The sequence below is a fragment of the Pteropus medius genome, unplaced genomic scaffold (genome assembly GCF_902729225.1).
Source record: "Pteropus medius unplaced genomic scaffold, Ma_sr-lr_union100, whole genome shotgun sequence".
Lineage (NCBI taxonomy): Eukaryota > Metazoa > Chordata > Mammalia > Chiroptera > Pteropodidae > Pteropus > Pteropus medius.
In genome coordinates, this window is record NW_024345601.1 from 5534018 (window position 1) to 5548115 (window position 14098).

A 14098-nucleotide genomic window follows, 5' to 3' on the forward strand; every position below is an offset into this window, starting at 1 on the left:
ATTTAATCTTGCTAATACATTTAGGTCATTATCAGCCGGAATTTTTTTGGAGGGGGACAATTTAAATCTTTCTTAGAACTCCTCAGCAAGTCTGAATTTGTTTGCACAGATGGAAAAAAAAGCCCATGGTGCTCATTATTCGAAAACAGCCTATTAATTTTTGAAGGGCAGGGATTATATCTCACTTTATTTCTTTCTTATAGAGTGGACATCTACTTAAGAAATGTTTGAAGTCACATAAACAATAGAAAATGAAAACCGTACTATATTACTGGAGGTATAGACATCATATGTCTTTGCTATACAATAAACCATTCCAAAATTAGTGGCTTAAAACAGTAACCATTTATTTAGCTTATTTTCTGCAGCTTCACCCTAAGCTAGGGCTCAGCCAATTGGTTCTTCTGGTCTTGGCTGGGCTTACTCATACATCTATAGTCAGCTGCTGATTTGACTGGTCTAGAGGTGCTTTAACTGCTCACCTCTGCCTCCTGTGGTCTCATTCTTCAGGAGGCTAGCCTGGGCTTGTTTTCATGGTGATGGTGGAAAGAATTCTGAAAGAGCAAAAAGAAATATTTAAGGTCTTTGATGCGCAGGCTTGGAACTAACAATCTGCCAGTTCTGCCACCTTGTAATGGCTAAACAAGTCATAAGACCAGCCCAGACTCAAGATTTTCTTGATGAAAGATGCTGCAAAGTCACATTGTGTAGGGGTGTAGAGGATATAGCCAGGGAAATTATTGTGACTATTTTTGCAAACAGTTTATCACAGTAATGGTTTGCTATTGGAACACAATATTGGAAGTGTGGCTGCTTAAAGAGAAGATAACCAGAAAATGTTAGTTAGGCAACTAAGCCTAACTTCTTTTTCTGTTTTTGCACAAAATCCCATAAAATATGACCTCATCGTCACTAAGTGAACTTCAGTCTATTGCTTCACGGGAAGGAAGCTGGAATTGCAACTGCTCCAGAAACAGCTGTGACCCAGTAGGTGCCTGCCTGGGTCCAATTGGTCCCCTGGAAGTTGGAGGTCATGACAGCCATAGTAGCAATGTCTGAGAAAGCAGTCTCCATGAATCTGCCCTGGAAGGGCTCAGTTAATCGATAACTTGCTTGAATGGGTAAAAGAAAGGCTTGGTTCACTGTAGGACAGCAGAGGGGAGTAAAGGTTTCTAGGGCAGTGCATTGGATCATTCCTTTTCCATCTGCCTTGTTGCTATGACAACTATTGGCTGACTCTTAAATCCATCAGATATACAGGGGCCTATTTGAAGTGCAGGAGAACAGCACCAATGAAAATTTTTTCTTCTAACTTACAATGAGCATGTGATACTCTCTGAATTTTTTTTAATTGAAAGTCCTGAATGGAAATTTACATGCTAAGGCTTTCTCAGGTTGTTATAGGAAGGTGTTAATGCAGTGTTTCTCAACCCTGGCTGCTTATTTGAATTACTTGTGATGATTTTCAAACATATTGGAGCCCTGCAAGCAAGAAATTTCATGGGTTTAGGGTGGGACCTTTTAATGATTTTGTTTTTAAAGCTGCCCAGGTGACTGTAATGTGCATCCATGGTCTTGAATGGCTGTGCTAGAGTAATGTACCCAAACTTGTAAAGAATGGCCAGTGTGATTGAAAAGGCACTTGTAAGAATCAATATATTTGTATCTTAATTCTGGCTTCACCACCTTTTAGCTGTTTGGTCTTGAGAAACCACAGTGTCTACATCTGCATAATGGGGGCAGTAATAATACCGATTGCATAGGCTTGTCAGAACAAGAAATAGCATTTTAAAAATGTAGATTAAAAGAAAATTAAAGGAAACATCAAATTGTAAGGAATAGTCAAGACTAAATGAAAGTGCTTAGAAATGTGCAATTGGATGATAAAACTGTTAAAGTGTTTACTGTAAAAGTCAGGATACATTTTTGTACATCTATGTTCATAGCAGCTTTGTTCACAATAACCAAAAGATGAAAGCCACTCGTGTCCATTGATGAATGAATAGATAAACAGAATGTGGTATATACATAGAATGGAATATTATTCAGCCTATAAAGGCAAGAAATTCTGACACATGCTACAACATTGAAGAATCTTAAAGCCATTGTGCTAAGTGAAATAAACCAGTCACAAAAGGGAAATACTGTCTGATTCCACTTATATGAAGTACCTAGAGCAGACAGAAAGTAGAATGATGGTGGCCAGGGGCTGAAGAGAGAGAGGAATGAGGTACAGAATTTAATGAGTAGAGTTTGAATTACAAAAGATAAAAAGGGTTCTGGAGACAGATAGTGGTGATGGTTGTACAACATGTGAATGTATTTAATGCCATTGACCTGTACACTTAAAAATTGATAAAATGGTAAATTTTATGGTTTTTACCATGATAAAAAATTGTTAAAATAATGGATACATTTTTTGGGAAAGGAAGCAAGAGGTTCTGATTAAGATGGACATATGGGAGGTCCTAGGATCACCAGTGACATTCTGTTTCTTGATCTGAGTGGAGTTTACAAGGATAATTGCCTTATTTGTTTTGTTTGATTTTCTGTATCTATGTTTTATTTTACAATAATAAGTTTTTTTAAATTAATAAATAATATATAAAACACTTAGAATCATGCTTAGCTTATAGATAGATCTCAATAGATAGGGGCTATTGTTACAACTATTCCATGAATCATCCTTGTCCCTGCTCTCTCCACCCATCTCCACCACCACAACCACTACCTATCATGATGGTCTCTGCCCACAGGTGGCACCAGGACCTGCCTGCTGAATTAGTGATGACAATACTGGACCCAGAGAGGCTGAAGGACTTAGCTTGAGGGTCTCTAGTCTGATGGAAGAGGCAAAACCACCAGTCCTGACCTAAGTGCTAAGAGCAAAGCGTTACATGGGTGATAGGACAGCATCAATCAGGGTGCCTTCCTGGAGTGAGAGAAGGGAGTCCAGGCCTATTCTGAACAGGGAGTTGCTGGGTTCATCTCCAGGATACATTTAGTCCTGTTTTAAAGCTCTATGCTCAATTGGTTCTGGGTGCATGAAAACTGGTAATCAATATGAGACGTGGAACTAATAATTACGTGGTTCTGATTATAATTGTTGGAGGCATTCAGAGAAAAAGAAGTGGCCTTGAAAAATGAATAAGGTCTGAGAGGCAGAGGCAAGATTGAAAGTGAATGGTTTTCCAGGAGCCAAGACAGAGGAATTGGCTGGCATCTTGTGACTAAGTGAAAAGACCAGCTTAAATCAGACACCTGGGGGAAATCAGGTTAGACTAGTTACCTGGAGCCAGATACAGGACGACCTTGGAGTCAGGTGGAGAAATTCACATTTAAATTGATGAGAAATAAAGGGCCATTGAAAATTTTTGAGCGGAGGTAATGGAAGAATTTATTTCATCAATAGCCCTCAAGTAAGATGGAAGGGGCTGGGTGGAACAGCTTTGTGAAACGCAGAAGAGATTTATTTGAAAGAAAGACCAATAGGACTTGGTAACTGACTGGAAATGGAGAATGAGAGAGGAAAACCACTTCTGGACTGAATTAAGGAAGACAGGTGGTGTCTTTCACTGGATCAGCTTGCAGCATTCTTTGTCTACGTTCTAGACAGTCTCAACTTTGCCTGCACAATTAAACCATCTAGAGATCTTGTTAAAATACTGATTGATTCAGTGTTTCTGGGGTGAAATTCTAGTTTTCTAATAAGCTCCCTGGTGAGGCAGATACTGCTGGTCCATGGATCCACCGAACTCAGAGAAGCAAGGTTCTAAGATAGTGGTTTTCAACTTTACCGTGCATGAGAGTCTCTTGGAGAGATTTTAAAAATCCAAACGCCCAGGCCAGACCACTTCAGTCAGAATCTCTGATGTGGCAGGACACAGGCATCAGGATTTCTAAAGTTCTCTGGGTGATTCACATTCATATCCTCGGTTCAACTTTAGATCTTCTTGATTTTATAGGTGAAATGAACACATTTAAGTCTTCAGAGTTTCCTGGGTAAATTCTCTAGGGAAAATGACTTCCCCCAAGATTTTTTGGAGGGATTGGTTTAATATTTAGCCTTTTAAAACTTGTATACAGCCAATAATCAACACCAACCAAAATAAAATTGTCCCTTAAGATGCAGGATACCTGAGCAAAATAACTGGCAAGTAGATCTTTAATGCTACTGCAGGGAGTACATCTTTTAAACTGCAAAGAGTAGGAGACATCTTGCAATGCCTGCAAATTCTGGTGATTTATGAGCAGGAATGCATGGTGCAGAGGCTGCTGGATTGCCTCGGCTCATCAAAGAAGCTTCTCTAAGAATTTTGAAAACTTCTTGTTGTGTCTTTAGTCCATATTTCTGTAAATCCATCTCTGAATGGTCAGGGCTTCTGAGCCCAACTCCAGCAGGTGTCCGGACTTAGCCCTCTGCCCCTCATTAATCTTTACCATGCTGGAAAAACACACAGGCAAGTCCTACACTGAGTAGCAAGTAAAGTACTTTACAACAGACTACAAATTGTGGTTGTAAAAGGGTGCTCCTCCTGCTTTCTTCCAGCCCCTGGGGTTTATAGCAAGAGGCCTTCATTCTACTGGGTATTAGAATTACACAATGCCCACGCTAGACAGAGAAGTTTAGGAGGCGGAGCATAGGCCCTCACCAAATGCACAAGTCCCTTTTAATGTGATTTCTGCTGGTCAGCCTGGCTGAGATAGAAATAGAGCTATAGCATTCCCTCATGTCTACATGGAGAGGCAGTGTGGTATTATGCAAAGAGCCCTAGTTTAGGAGCCAGGGGACCCAGTTTTTGCATGAGTCTTGCCAGGGGACCAGTTTATGCTTGAGGTTTTGTTTGAATCTAATAACTGGAGTTTCCTCATTTGTAGTCTGGAATTAGACTTCCTCTTGCGTAGGATTGTTGTGATCAGGCATATGCTGGTAAATGTTTAACAACTAACTTCTTGAAGGGGGAAACATAACACAAAAAAACCTTTGCTTTGTACTGTTTGTCCATTTTCATGATATAAATACCTCCATCATGGCCTACTCCAAACTATGAATCTGACTTATTGAACCCACAGTTGTATGCCCTTATGTAGTATTTTCATCACTTAGATACAGTAGATATAACTTCAAGGACATAGATAATAGTAAAATGTAGTAAAATAATTAGGAAGTGATGGGTTTTTGCATATTTGTCACTTTTCTAAAATACAGTTTACTCAATTTTAAGTTTATTAATTTTTAATAATGGATGTTTCAAAAACCAGCTCACAAAATTCCTAAAAATTTTGAAATTGGCTCTCACAAGCCAGTAGAAGGTGATTCCAGCATACTTCTGTTTGTAATGGTTTAACAAAATAACAGCACATTCATTAGTCATTTATTTGTATTAGTTTGCTAAGGCTGCCATCACAAAATACCACAGACTGATATGACTTAAACAACGGAAATTTATTTCCTCATAGTTCTGGAGCCTGGAAGTCCAAGTTGAAGGTGCTGGCAGGGTTGGTTTTTCCTGAGGCCTTTCTCGTTGGCTTGCAGATGACTAACTTTTTTGCTATATCCTCACATGGCCTTGGCTCTGTGCATGTGTATCCCTTATGTCTCTTCTCATTAAAGAGATACCAGTCCTGTTGGATTAGGATTCTATCCTTCTGACTTGTTTTAACCTTAATGATCTCTTTAGAGGCTCTATCTCCAAATATGGTCACATTGAGAAGTAGAGCTTTAACATAAATTTGGAGGGAGGACATAATTCAGTCAGTAACAGGATTTAATAAATATTAGTTGAATATAAATCTAAATAGTAAAGCTTCGACAATGAGGTGAGAATGACCCATCTTCTTCTCTTATGGAAATGGTCTTTTGTTAGGTCCTGTAGATAAAGAAAAGACTTAGACCATGCTCAAGAAAACTCTGACTGCAGGCTCGCCCTCCCTTTTCTGAGGCTCATATGCAGATGGTCCAGTAAAATATAAAGAGCTATAGAAATGGGAGATTATTGCTGTGGTTACTTATTTCCTTCTCTACCATGACTGGTTGTTATGGTTGTTATTTTAGTACCAGCAAAAATTTTTCTCTAACTCACGTTTGACCTCAGGATAGTCTATATGTAACAGTCTGTCACTGGCATGTGATTATTTATGTTTTGTGATTTTTAATTCTTTATGCCTAGAGGTTATGGAGTATAGTAGTTAAGAGTTGAATCTCTAAAACCAGAGTGCAATTTGAATCTCAGTTCCACAGTTATTTTGTCATTGGTAGAAACCACAGGTATTTTCATATCGCATTAAGGTTATTATATAAATTAAAGCCCTCCATTCATAGACCACCATGAATATACCTATCATCCAAAAATTTAGGTTTATTTGGATCCCTGAAGCAAAGGAGAGCATACCCCAGAGAAGCCATGGAAGTTGGAGTAAAACGAGATTAGGGTGAGATTATTGCAGGATTGTAATTATTATGAACGTTTCTCGGAAGTTTTAAGAAAGTGGTGGAGTAAAGTTTGGGATTCAGTGCTGTCAATAAGAGGGTCACTCAGTATTGGGTAACTAGATCATTTTTAACTAGAGATAAGAGTATTAAAACAAAGCTAAAGTTGTAAATAGTAAAGAAGCTGTAATCACTTATGTTATTTCTAAGAGTATTTAGTGATTTTTGTAGTTTTAGAGTGTCCCTGTCTCTGCCTTATTAAAATACTATCATACAGTGAACTTGTCTAATGACCATTTATGTTTTGTGAGCATTGTTTATTTCAATTAGAGTTATAACCTAGTTGCTTCAGAGCTGTTTTCTCATTAGTGCCTTGAAACAGTATTTATTCTTATTTATTATTATAATAGCTATTAAACAGACAGCTATTTAAGACATGAGTAAAGAAGCACATATATTACCACATCATAAATATTTTGTAAGGTATACACACATATATACTATCTTGACAAATGTATTTTGATGTGATTATGCAGTTTTTTGGTAATCCTGTGTATTTTATTTTATGCATTTAAAAAAATTATTTTGAGGAAGAATCTATAGTGTTCCCCCAGCTGCTAAGGAGGTCCATAAAATCCAGAAGTTTAAGAACATCCGATAGCTCAAACCCCTCATTTTATAGATCTGGAAACTGAGGCTTAAATAAGACAAATGATTTTCCTAAGATTATACTTAGTCAGTGGCAAGGCAAGTGGCAAGTCAGTGGCAAAGCAGGGATCAAGACCCAGTTCTTCGCGCTCCTAGGAGGTAGTAAAAAAATGGAAAAAGACTGTGAAGGGCTTGGACTTTGGAGACTGACAGGCCAGCATTTGTTGGGATAATAATACTCTCTTAGCCTGGATGTCTTTGAAAATAAAACGTGTGGCCAAACTTCTTAATATTTTACTGAGAGGTTCAGTCCTAGAGCACTATGAGTGAGGAGAAAAGGAAAGTGAGACAAGAATGGAAGGAAAGCAAACACAGGGTGGTGGATTGCTGAGTTTACCACAAGAAAACAGCCAGCTCTTCAGTCTCAGGGAATGGATGCCCAATAGCAACACAGAATCTAAGTCACAGCAAGTCTCAAGTTGATGGCCTGGGAAGTATGGTCTTTACACTCCCAGGTTAGGAGAACAGTGACGTGTTTGGCAAGACACATTCATGAATCAGCAAGATATAAGTTAATGATGATGGTAGCAGGATCCTCCATAGAGAAACATGTAAATCTGAGGAAATTTGGAAAGACGCATAAGTTAGACCTCATATGAATATCTCATGTCATTGCTGTGAGGGTTAGAAATAAAACACTGAGCTCAGAAGCAAATTCTATAATTGGAATATACAACATAACTAGCTATATACTCCTCCTCTTGTGTTCTTTCCACTATACCATGGAAGCTTCCCTTAATAACCTCTTCTCAAGAAATTCAGAATGTGAAGGACTCTTACTCAAACATGGTCCTTAGACTTAGCTACACATTGGAATCAGCTAAAGAATTAAAAATAATAACGATGATGATGATGTTTTGGTCTCACCCCAGTGATTCTGTCTCAGTTGATTTGGGGTTCAGCCTGGACATCAACTGATCTCAAAGGAGGGTTTAAATTGTGATTACAAATGCTTAAATGCCAAACTCTTCAGCATGACTTCTTCAATGAGTCTTAATTTAATTCCTTAATTCAACTCTCTGCATTCCTTGGATTCATTTTACTTGAAAATTCTACTTTGATTGCATCTTCTATGTGGCCTACGCCAAAGGTGCCCTGACCTTCTTTCCAGTACCTTTTCCATCTCCTTATTTATGTCCGTAGACACTGGGGTTTGTTCAAGAGCATCTAAGAAAGCAATTGCTAACTCTACCAACTTCACAGAAGGCAATCCAGGCAACAATATTATTTTCTCCATCACAGTTGTCCATCTGTATATGTGAACAACACACCTGCTAATTGCGATTCTATTTTGAGCATTTCAGTGAGAATAAATCTAAACTAAAGCTAAAGTATTATGGGCCATCACTAATTGAAGATCACTCAAGAATAAAAGTGACAAATCTCTAAAATTACTTATTAGTAAAATAGAGAATTAAAGGAGAGCTAGACTCACAGGATTCCAGATGTTAGAGTGAGGGGGTGAGTCACTTGGACCAATCCCTCTTCACCTTGCAGAAACTCTTCTTCACAACATCCTTGCAGAAATGTAGCCAAAGCATTTGATTTATGTAAATTAGTTTAACCTCAAGTGTTTCAAAAAACCCAATTTTTCAAAAAAGTGCTGGCTATATGATGTCCTTATGAAGTTCGATAGGTGGTAGTGATGTGGAATATAGTGAGGCAGCCTGTTGTAATGAGAAACACTCAAGACATTACTATTCAGCACACAAAAGCAGAAGGAGATTGTTATTCAGGAAGTGTGCAAAAAGTTACCTTATTGTTATTCAAAAGATACTTTCTTATTTGAATAAATAGTGTAAGTAAATATGCTATAGTGACTGAAGTATTCAGAAGCTCAAGGCACAATAGAGAATGAACACCCCCATCCCAAAATAAACCCACAGATCAAAATGAAAGCTCTGGTCCAGCTCGTAAGAGTAGAGGCTTGGAAAATCTACAAGGCAAGAGCTTGGCTTGTTCCCCAGAGAGTTTGGAGGTTGTGGTTATTTCAAGGAATGAGCAAAAGCATCAAAGTTTGAAAATAAACACTTGAACTTCAGAATACTATCTAAAGTCAATGGAAGTTTTTGAGAATGGCCCATCATTTGATTGTGTGTCTGTATATGTGCATGTGCACGCCATTAACGATGCCTGCTATATCCAAGATCAGCAATATATAATTTTTTTACTCTTGACTTCAAAATAACATTCAAACCAGATGTAGAAATATAAAAAGAGAGGTCTATTTACATCACAGAGTTTCAAAAAAAATTCATTTGGTAGTTTGCTACTTGGACAAAAGGAAGCACATGCAAAATTTATTACCCTTTATTTTTGTCATAAAACAAAAATGAATAATTATATGGAGTACCTACAATGCTCAGTAACTATGGTGAGTAGAGTAATTGAAACATATCTTTGATATTTTAATATTTAATTTAGCTCAACTTGTAAACTCAGCTTTGTGCAGGGCACCTGGGTGACCAGCTATCCCAATGTGCTTGGGACTGTCCTTGTTTGGACATTAAAAGTCCTAGGTCATGAGAAATCCCTCACTCTCAGACAAACTGGGATAATGATCACTCTAGTGGATACTGAGGAAGTTACTAAAAAAAGACAAGCTTTTAAACTTAAGGAGCTTGCAACTTAATTAGGCTAAAAAAAAGAAAGAAATTCACACATGAAACTGATAGATACCATTTCAAGAATTTGATTAATGCAAACGTAGTCTATGATTAATATGGTATAATTTTGAAAAGAAGTGCTATGGAAATGCTTATGAAAATAAGTGCATCGAAGGAAGGAAAGATGGTTTTTCTTTGAAGTTCTTGGAAGTTTAAAGAGGTGGGTCAATTATTTATTGAGAAAAAGCGTAATGCTGAACAGGGTGTATAATATCAAAAAAGACATACCCCCACCTGGAGACTTGGTTTCTAGTTTCAGTACCACTAATTATGCCATTATCATGAACAAATCACTTAAACTCTCTGAATCTTGGTTTTCATATCTATAAAATGGATATTTAATATTACCTTTCTTATTTATCTCCTAGAGATATTAGTAGAATCATATGAGATTGCAGCATCCAGCGAGTGGTAAGTCCTGCCACATCCAACACAGCCCTGGAAAATAATCCTGAGTGGGAACGGTGGGAGACTGAGAAAAGAAAGAAGACAGAAAGCTGAGATCGGGAGGCCCACAGTCCACTGATGATGGAGTAGAGAGCGATTTTATTTTTGCAAGTTGCTTTTATACAAAAGCATACATTTGCTGGCTAAAATGAGATTATCCCCACCCAACCTCCACACCCTACTGTAATCATTTGCATTTCCATAGGGTAACCCCTACACAGCCTGCTAAAATCATTTGCATTTCAACACCCGCATTGTTCTCCAATCAGTTCCTACTTCCCATTCTTAGGAGGATTTGTGAAGGTGAGCCAACCCTTGGTTGGCCTTACAGATTGCAAGGACCTTATCAGTTTACAACCTGCTCTCCACATGAGATGAGTGGTGTACATAAAAGCATTGTGAAAACTACAGAATGCAATGCAAATATAGAGAGTAGGTAATGCTATTCGGTATTACTGCTAACGAACAAAAAAATAAATCCACAATGAGTGGTCTAGAACTGTGTTAGCCAGTATGGTAGCCACCAGAAGCTATTTAAATTTAAACTTAAATTAATTAAAGTTAAATAAAAATTTTAAAAAATCAGTTCCTTAGACATCCTAGCCATATTTCAAGTGCTCTACAACTATACATTGCTAGTGGCTACTACTGTATTGGATAATGCAGAAAATATTTCCATTACTGTAGAAAATTCTATTGGACAGAGCTGGTCTAGAAATAAATAATTAAAATTTTGTATCTTAAAGATGGTGATAATATGTCTCTTAGGTGAGGGCATTTCTATATAAAATCATATTGACCTTAAGCTGTCTGCCCAAAACTCAAGTTGTGGTGGTCATTACTGCTGTTCACCACATATTCCAGTTCTCTTTCTCTTCCTAGAGCCCTTGTGGTTGATTTGGAACCATGACCAATTCTGCTTAATAAGCTATGAGTACAAATGATGTGTGTTATTTCCAGGTTGAACGTTTAATTATTAATGGGAAACCACCCAGGGCTCTCTCTTCCTTCTTCCACTGTTACTGAAAACATTCCAGATAATAGTTGTTGATCAGCCTGGGTCATGGAGGGATAATAACTACACAGACACAGAGGACCCTAGGAGCAGGTCCCAGCTGATCCTGGATGGACATGTAGAAAGAGCAAAAAAAAAAAATCACTCTTTGTGTAAACCACTGAAATTTAGGGACTGTTTGTTATTTTGGCATAGCCTATTCTATCATGATACATTAATCTTGGGGTAAGAATAAAAAGAGACATGATGGGCTAGGTCTCTGATCTTAATTATTGTCTAGCCGTTGCCATTTACCAAACACACACACACTCACACACACACACATGCACGTACACTCAAACCCACATGTTCATGTGATAAAAACAGAACAAGAAAAAAAGATACAGCACAGCCCACAAACACATGCAAGCTGCTCTGCCTTGCTTCTTTGCCAAGAGAAGATGCAATGACATGTGTAACTCCTTTACCACAGCCCAATTTTAGAAACAGAGTATAATGTTCTTATTTTTTTATGAAGCTCTGGATATTACAATTTCATGAGGACTAGAATTGTTGTAACTGGAACCTGAGTTTTCCAAGGTGGGTTCATACACCATTTAACAGAACATATCTCTATAAATCTTGGTGTCCCCAACTATAAAATGGAGGAAGAAGAATAATAGGCATCACAAATGTTGATGAGGTGATTTCCCTCCCAGATGGAAAGGAAATGTGTTGAGTTAATGACAGAAAGTATTTAGTTTTTGAAGAACGGAAGGAGATACAGGGGGACAAGTTATTCATTTTGTGCTGCCGGATCCCAAAGCAAAATGCCAGGCAGTTTAGCTTTTAAAACACATACATATTACACTAAAGAAATGCCATTGGGAAAGCTTTGTGAAGAAACCACGAAATCTTATATTTCTATGCAAATAAATTAAAGCATCTCCATGGACGTGTAACAATATTATATTTGATGCTTTTATTCCTATTTGTCAGTATTATTGGGCCCAGTATCTACTGACTGCTCCCACCCTACTTCCTCCTATTACCCAATTCTATAAAGCATAGAACCTATTTGCCAGATTATATGCTGTCATAGCTATGAAGTATCCACAAGAAAAAGGAAGGAAAAAATTATACATCAGGTGCCTGCTTTGACTGCTATATGTCTAGCATTTTTCCTTGATGTTAGCTTTTTAACCTTCATAAGAACCCTGAGAAATAGCTAGGATCTATCTCCATTTTTCACATGAGGAAACCAAGGCTTCAAAATGTTACATAACATGCTTGTAGCTGACTGACCTTCATGTGCATCCATTTACCAACAGGCCAATGGCTTCTTACAACAAGCACCTGTCACCTTTTTCCAGGTTTTCTCTGATTGCAGAAGCAAGTCTAGCCCACACAGAGCAGAACAGAAAGGCTACATAATAACACCCTTAGGAATAGTCCTCAGTCATCCCATAGATAGATGTCAGCTTCTTCTCCCCTTGTGTGGGATAACATGGGGCATGCTGTACATAGCCCCCAGAGTTCTACAGTAGTAAATTGTTCATTAATATATCCTGTAGAGGTTTAATTTCCTTCCCTGGCTCACTCTCCCACTCCCATATCAGTTCTGAGAATCTAAGAAGCCAAGAATTACCTCCCAAGTAAACTTTTTCTCAGAGTCTGCTTCAAAAAGAATCCAATATCAGATAATGTTCAAGTTTATAAAATCACCAAATGCTAGAATCAAGATTTAATCTATTTGATTCTATAGTTTCTACATCAAAGAGTAGAGAATTTTTCAAATAGTCTCTTGTCTCCACTCCAGGCCATTGTGATGAACATTGAACAGGCCACAGAGAAAAAAAAGATCAGAGCAAGAAGTCACTGTCTTCACTAATGACCCTTGTGCTCTCAAGGGCCTTGAACTGATCCTTCCAAAGGAAGCAGCCCACAGAAAATCTGCCTCAGAAAGACTTCTTGGCCCTTGAGCATGTGGAGAAGTGGGTATGATAGACAGATACTCTTCCTGAGAATCTGAGAAGAGTTTGGAGGGAAGATTTATGGAAACTTAAAACGTGACTCATCTTTGATATCTCACCAGGGCTGCATTTATAAACAGCTAGAAGAGTTAGGGAGAACTTCTACTCTGCTATTACCACTTTAATCATAGTTATAGGATAGCCAGCAATGCCATCAATAATGGCATCTCATTTGCCCACTCTGGTCATGAGCCATGAACACAATTACCTATGCTTGCAGACTCCCCACAAGTACAAAGTTCCTTTATATATTAATCGTAACCAGCCATTTCAGGAAGAAATCATTACTCAAACTATTGAAGACTGATTACCTTCATGGTAGTTTTCATTGTTGACACCTTGCCCAATTTAATCTGGCTTGTCCACTCACATTCAGATGAGAATGTGCCAAGTTGAGAATGTCATCATCGTGACATTCTATGTAACACATCAAAAAATGGGAGTCAAAAGTCTGGCCACCAGAGAAGGGAGGATCGCCTGGGACATCTTGGGACTATAGTGGGCACTAAATAAATACACATAAAGGAAATTGAGTCGTGGTTTTCCTTCAAGTCTGATAAGGTGCTTGAGCTCAGGTCAAGTGATCTAGTTTTTTTATTTTATTTTATTTTTTTTAAAGAGAGATGAAGAGAAGAGCTGATAGAAATAGCCAGAAGAATTCCAGTTTGCAGAAAAATAAGGTAACCCAGATGTCTCCTGCTTTGCTGTCCTTGAGTTTCTAGGTTTATAGTTACCCTTTTTCTTCATATGAAAAAATGGCTTGCATAATTTCAAAAGGCTTCTTTGGGCTAGAGATGGGACAATCTGAGCACTAATGAGA

General features: G+C 38.0%; 1 pseudogene; it reads right to left on the bottom strand.

The window, feature by feature from the left end:
- LOC120611966 (60S ribosomal protein L23a-like) overlaps positions 1–14098 on the bottom strand; it is a 34177-nt pseudogene that overhangs the window by 19740 nt on the left and 339 nt on the right.